This window comes from Mobula birostris, chromosome 29, assembly GCF_030028105.1.
Source record: "Mobula birostris isolate sMobBir1 chromosome 29, sMobBir1.hap1, whole genome shotgun sequence".
Taxonomy (NCBI): domain Eukaryota; kingdom Metazoa; phylum Chordata; class Chondrichthyes; order Myliobatiformes; family Myliobatidae; genus Mobula; species Mobula birostris.
In genome coordinates, this window is record NC_092398.1 from 7,251,868 (window position 1) to 7,259,613 (window position 7,746).

The window sequence follows — 7,746 nt, forward strand, 5'->3', positions numbered from 1 at the left end:
TAGGATTTTTCATTCAAGGGCATTGGTGCTTCCATACCAGGCCATGATGTAGCCAGTCAATTTACCTTCCACTACACATTGATAGAAGATTGTCAGAGTTTTAGATCTCATGCTGAATCTTTGCAAACTCCTAAGGAAATAGAGGCACTTCCAGGTGTTCTTCACATTTGCACTTACATGCTGGGTCCAGGGCAGGTCCTGTGAAATAATAGCACTGAAGAATTTAAAGCTGCTAATCCTCTGCGCCTCTGATCCTGTGGTGAGGACAGGCTCATGGGCCTCTGGTTTCCTTCTCCTGAAGTCGATGTGCTCAGTAGCTGGGTGGGATCCTCACATTCTTATTGTTTCCCCCAGATTCTCCCACTCACTTGCAGACTATGGTAGCCCATTAATCTCCCAATCGGCACTCTTCGGAATTTGGGACGAAAGTGGATCTTCCAAGGGAAACCCATTCAGTCATGGGGCAAATGTGAAATCTCCACATACACGCACACACACACACGCACACACACACAAAATCAGGATTGAACGTAGGTATCTAATAATGTGAGGCAGCAGCTCTGCTATGTGTTACAACAATGTGACAAAGAGTGAAGTCAGGGACACTGGGAGCTTCTGAAAGGGAACCACAGGTTCCATAGTTCAATTTATTGTCGGAGAATGTATACAGTATACACTTGAAAGTCTTACTCTTCACAGACATCCATGAAACAGAGAGAGAGAAAAAAACAAAACAAAACAGAAGAATATTTGAACCTCAAAAACAAGAATGGGAAATGCAACAGCTAATGTAGTCATGGGTGGCAGGGTGAAGATACATCTGCACCAAAGGAGGTGTAAGATGCTCCTTCCCTCAACTAGCAGGTCACCCTTGGGCAGGGTGTAGCACCTGCTTAGCCTCCCAATCATGCGATGCCTTAGAAGCAGGTGGTGGATAGTCGTATGAGTCATATGAGTCCTGGTTATGCGACCACTGAGACCAGGCAGACAATCTCTGAAGTATATTGACAATGGCTGGGGTCACCACCTTGTACAGACAGTGCCCAGAAGAAGACAAATGACAAACTATTTCTGTAGAAAAATTTGTCAAACACAATCATGGTCAAAGATTGCCCATGTCATTTGACATGGCGCAAAATGATGATGTCATATGACACAGCACATAATAATGATGATGAATGTAGTCCATTGCAGTGAAGGCCTGTAACAGTATAGTGTTATAGTTTTTATCTTTTAGTATTTGACATTTCTATCCAGGGAGAATGATTAAGACTTTACACCTTATCTATGCCTCCCATAATTTGATAAACTTCAAGAAGTTTCAATTAGTTTTATTGTTCTTTAATTAGCCATTGAAAGCATTCCCTAATTATTAGGTGAGTGGTACAATTGGCGTGAATTGATGGAAATGCAAGGAAACGTGATTATAAGGGAAATTAGAGAGGGAATGGGATTGGTCTGTGGGGAAGCATGTTCTCGATAGGCCAAGTGGTTTCCCTCAGTGATCTAAGGAAATATGAAAAGACAAAGAGACTCTTCACATGTGGCCCCTTCTCTGAATCCTTGTGTTGATCAGAGAGTCTGAAAATCAGTGAATGGGAATGGAGGTGGCCATTTTGTGAGACTGCCTTACAGCCACCATTTTGTGAACTGTTTGAACTGATTCCTGTTCTTGGATAACTTAATCAGAGCAATTGAATGTTGACACAAGGAGCTTCAGCTAATAGCCTGCTAAACCTGAAGCCATTTTCAGTCAAGTAATTTCTTATTATCTCAAACAAAAGAAAATCTGCAGATGCTGGAAATCAAAGTAATACACACAAAATGCTGAAAGAACTCAGCAGGCTAGGCAGCATCTGTGGAAAAGAGTAAATAGTCGATGTTTGGGGCCAAGATCCTTCATCAAGACTGGAAAAATGAGATGAAAGGTCATAGAAAGAAAGTGGGAGGAGGAGAGGAAGAAGTACAAGGTAGTAGGTGATAGCTGAAACCGGGAGAGGGGGAGGGGTGAAGTAAAAACTCAGAAGTTGATTGGTGAAAGAGGTAGAGGGGTGTCGAAGGGGGAAACTGATAGGAGAGGACAGAAGGCCAAGGAAGAAAGGGAAGGGTGAGGAGGAACACCAGAGAGGTGATAGGTAGGTAAGTAGGTAGATAAGGTGACGGAGGGAAAAGGGAATGGGGAATGCTGAAGGAAAAGTGGGGGGGGGAATTACTGTAAGTTCAAGATATCAATGTTCATGCCATCAGTTTGAAGGTGACCCAGACAGAATATAAGGTGTTGCTCCTCCAACTTGAGTAAAGGCATTATCGCGGCAGAAGAGGAGGCCGCGGACTGACATGTCAGAGTTCCTCCAACGTTTTCCGTGTAAAGCTATTAATTATGTAAATTGGCAGGCTTGCAAGAGAAGTAATCTGTAATCTTATTCAACTCTTGTGTCTGGGTCACCTAGTTTAATTGGTTTGAACCACTCAGAGTGGAAAAGAACAAAAGGCATGAAGCTGGGAGCAGAGAACATAGAACAATGCTGATTGTAGTTCTGGACCAGAGCCAGAAAGAAGGTGACCCAGGTAGATTAGCTGACCTTGAGCCAAAAGGGATGGAAATGCGTCATTTGAATTGAGTAGGAGCACTATAAAAGTCAGGAGCTTCAAAGATTCAAAGTATGTTTATTATCAAAGAATATATAAATGATTTAACCAGCAGGGCATATCTCCCAAATTCACTTTGCCCTCACTCGCCTCTTTGTTGTTTACGGTGATAGTCTACCACAATCTACCTCAAAAAAGGTGTTATTAATAATGTTTTTAATTGAATTCCTTTGCTTTTGGACCACTAGTACGCCATCGCACATCTTCAGTAGTGTCGTCTTAAACCAAGAGCTTCAAATTCAAAGACACAACCGAGCTCCAGAGATCAGCCATCGTGGATGTGGAGTGCTCCACTATCACATGGAGGTAAGACCAGGATCATGAGGAAGACCTGGTTAGCATGGACCTCCTTTCCAAAGTATCACCTTTTCTATTGTTTGACTGCTCATGAAGGGTCAGAGAATCCTAGTGGGTCGCAGACCGATAGTTATTTTGCAAGCCCACATGCTTTTTAGTTGATACAGTAAAGATTATTTTTCTGAAAATACAGATTCGCTCCGTGCCTCTCTGATCATTATCACTAACGGGTAAATCCTTGTAACACTTTTGAATAGAATTGAATTGAATTGACTTTATTTCTTACATTATCCTTCACATACATGAGGAGTAAAAATCTTTACGTTATGTCTCCTTCTAAACGTGCAATGCGCAATCATAGTAATTTATAATAATTTATCATAAATAGAACAGTCAATGTAATATAGAGTACACTTAGATCAACGTGAGTTCATCAGTCTGATGGTCTGGTGGAAGAAGCTGTCCCGGAACCTGTTCGTCCTGGCTTTTATGCTGCGGTACTGTTTCCCAGATGGTAGCAGCTGGAATAGATTGTGGTTGGGATGGCTTGGGTCCCCAATGATCCTACGGGCCCTTTTTACACACCTGTCCTTGTAAATGTCCTGAATCATGGGAAGTTCACAACTACAGATGCGCAGGGCTGTCCGCACCACTCTCTGCAGAGTCCTGCGATTAAGAGAGGTACAGATCCCATACCAGGCAGTGATGTAGCCAGTCAGGATGCTCTCAATTGTGCCCCTGTAGAAAGTTCTTAGGATCTGGGGGCCCATACCAAACTTCCTCAACCGTCTGAGGTGAAAGAGGTGATTGAAATTGGTCATCGAAGCAGTTTTCAGCTGGAAACGAGCGACAGGTTAATATTTCAGATTCATATGCAGCCTTTCCCTTGAAATGCTAGTCTTCCAGTTGCTGACTACCCACAATGCACTGGAAGCAATTTTTTTAAAGACTCTTCCTTCGCTCAGTAACAAAAAAAAGATCAATTGCGTTCATTTTGCGCTAGGGTAACACCATCAGCTTTAAGACCACAAGACAAAGGAGAATACCTACACCTTTTGGCCTATCACATCTGTTCTGCCATTCAATCATGACTGATTTTTTATCCTTCTGAATCGCATTCTCCTGCCTTCTCCCCATAATCTTTGATCCCCTGACTAATCAAGAACCTATCAACCTCCGCTTGAAATATACTCAATGACTTGGCCTCCACAGGTGTCTGTGGTAATGAATTCAACAGGTTCTCAATTCTCAGGCCAAAGAAATTCCTCCTTATCTCTGTTCTGAAGGGATGTCCTTCCACTCTGAGGCTGTGCCCTCTGGTCCTAGACTCCCGCACCATAGGAAGCATCCTCTCCACATCCACTATAAATTCAATAGGTTTCAATGAGATCCCCCTCGTTCTTTTAAGCTCCAGAGAGTACAGGCCCAGAGCTGATAAATAGAGTAGGATATTCTATAAATAGAATACCCCGTCGCTGGTAGTCAGACATGATAAATTTATCCACACCTGAGACTGGTCATAGGCGGCTCACAGCCTCATGACTCATGACTCACATAGACAGATTTACAGTAGCAGTCACAGCATTACTTGACATTTTCTATCCATGACGTGCTTTCAGTCCTGCATTCCCAATTAAAGTTGTCCTGTGCTTCATTGCTTCTGTGGCAGAGTGCAACTGAATTCAGGGGAGCCGAGACTGTCAGAGCTTTGAAGGGTTTTAATGGTGTAACTACATTTTTCACTGGTGGAGAGGTCAGCAGCTTAAGAGACCAATTTAAGGCAATTGACAAAACACAAGAGATTAGGAAAAGAGTTTTGCATTGCCTTTCACATCATTTTTGGGATGTACTGAAGCACTTTGCAGTCGAAATAAATTCATCCAGGAGAGAAGTAGCGTAGCGGTTTATGCGGTGCTGTTACAGCCCGGGGCGTCAGAGATCAGAGTTTAATTCTGGCACCATTTGCAGTTTCTGAGCTCTTCCTGTGTACACACAGGTTTCCTCTGGGTGTCGTGGTCCCCTTCCAAAGTCCAAAGACGCACTGGTTGGCAGATTAATTGGTCATTGTAAGTTGTCCTGTGATTAGGCTAGTATTAAATTGTTGCGTTACAGGGCGATTTACAAGGATGTTGCCTGGATTAGGGAGCTTGCCTTATAAGAATAGGTTAAGTGAACTCGGCCTTTTCTCCTTGGAGCGATGCAGGGTGAGAGGTGACCTGATAGAGGTGTATAAGATGATGAGAGGCATTGATCGTGTGGATAGTCAGAGGCTTTTTCCCAGGGCTGAAGTGGCTAACAGGAGAGGGCACAGTTTTAAGGTGCTTGGAAATAGGTACAGAGGAGATGTCGGGAGTAAGTTTTTTACACAGAGAGTGGTGAATGCGTGGAATGGGCTGCTGGCGACAGTGGTGGAGGTGGAAACGATAGGGACTTTTAAGAGACTCCTGGACAGGTACATGGGGCTTAGAAAAATAGAGGGTTATGGGTAACGCTAGGTAATTTCTAAAGTAAGTACATGTTTGACACAGCTTTGTGGGCCGAAGGGTCTGTATTGTGCTGTGGGTTTTCTATGTTTCTTAATTTCTATGTTTCCAGAAGGGCCTGTTCCATGCTGGGTAAAATTCTGTGGGTTGTGGCGAGGGCTCAGAGAGGTAACTTAGTGGCTAGCACAATGTTTTACAGTACAGGTGACCAGGAGATAGCTGTCTGTAAGGAGGTTGCATGCTCTCCCCGTGACCACGTGGATTTCCTTCGGGTGCTCTGGTTTCCATCCCCAGTCCAAAGACGTACCGGTTGTTAGGTTAATTGGTTATTGTGCCACAATTAGGCTCGGATTAAATCGGGGAGTTGCTGGGCTGAGTGGCTCGAAGGGCACAAAGGACCTACTCCGCACTGTATCTCAAATAAGCAAAGTAAATAGATTAAATAAATGTATGTGGTAAGGGTGTGTCTGCAGTAGCTGTCAATAGAAGGAACTGAATAATACCGACTGCTGGACAATAGTCTGGAATTGATCAATTCAATTTTGGGACTTTGACTCTTTGAAAAAAAGTCAACAGACTGAAATTTTAACTCCAAAAGTGTGGTGATGCTTTCGAGCTGCCCCTATCACACAAATGATGCATTTCACTGTATGCTTTAATGTACGTAGAGTCATTCAACGCTACAGCATTGAAACAGGCCCTTTGGCCCGTCTAGTCCGGGGCAGAATATTTAAACTGCCGAGTCTCATCGGGAGAGCCCTCCACACCCCTCCATCCATTTACCTATCCAAACTTCTCTTAAATGTTGAAATAGAAATTGCATTCAGCACTTGCGCTGGCAGCTCGTTCCACTCTGTCACCACCCTGTGAGAGAAGAAGTTTCCCCGCATGCTCCTCGTAAATTTTTCACCTTCTACCCTTAAGCCATGGCCTCTGGTTGTAGTCCCACCCGACCTCAGTGGGGAAAGCCTGCTTGCGTTTACCTTATCTATACCCCTCATAATTTTGCATACCTCTATCAAATCTCCCCTCAATCTTCACTCACAACACGCTGGAGGAACTCAGCAGGTCGAGCAGCATCCGTGGAAACGATCAGTCGACGTTTTGGGCCGGAACCCTTCGTCAGGACCCCAGTCGACTGATGGTTTCCGCGGATGCTGCCCGACCTGCTGAGTTCCTCCAGCTTGTTGTGAGTGTTGCTTTGACCCCAGCATCTGCAGATTATTTTGTGTCTCCCCTCAATCTTCTACACTCCAGGGAATAAACTCCTAATCTATGCAATCTTTCCTTATAGCTCAAGTCGTCCAGATCTGGCAATATCCTTGTAAATTTTCTGTGTACTCTTTCAATCTTATTTACATTTTTTTCTGTAGGTGAGTGACCAAAACTGCACACAATACTCCAAATTTACCCTCACTGTCTTATACAACATCAACATAACATCCCATCTCCTGTACTGAATACTTTGATCTATGAAGGACAATGGGCCAAGAACTTTCTTCATGGCCCTATCTACCTGTGACGACACTTTCAATGAATTATGGACCTGTATTCCCACTCCCAGACTCCTTTGTTCTACTGCACTCCTCAGTGCCCTGCTGCTCACTGTTGAAGAAGTACCCCGTTTGGTCCTCCCAAAGTGCAACACCTCACATTTGACTGCATTAACTTCCATCTGCCATTTCTCAGCCTATTTTTCCAGCTGGTCCTAATCCTGTTGCAAGCTTTGGTAGTCTTCTTCGCTGTCCACTACTGCCCCAGTCTTGGTGTCATCCGCAAATTTGCTGATCCAGTTAACCACGTTCTCAAACAAATCTTTGATATAGATGATAAACAACGGGCCCAGCACTGATCCCCGTGACACTCCACTAGTCACAGGCCGCCAACCATCTACTGCCACTTTCTGGTTTCTCCTGCAAAGCTGACATCTAATCCTATCTAAAAACGCAAACACGAGGAAATCTGCAGATGGGGAGGCTTTTCGGATCTCCCCCTTCCCCTCCCACTTTCAAATCTCTTACTAGCTCTTCTTTCAGTTAGTCCTGACGAAGGGTCTGGGCGTGAAACGTCGACTGTACCTCTTCCTAGAGATGCTGCCTGGCCTGCTGCGTTCACCAGCAACTTTGATGTGTGCTGTCTAATCCTATTTACTACCTTACCTTGAATTACATGTGATGTAAATCTGAGTGTGAATCTGGGGGAGTCTGAAGGGGTTGATTCAATTGTTCCAATAGTCCTCATTGTCAGTTTTTCTCAGTAATTCTAATGCTGGCAGTGTAGATACCAGCTTAAATCTTGAGCACACATTTCAGGCTGG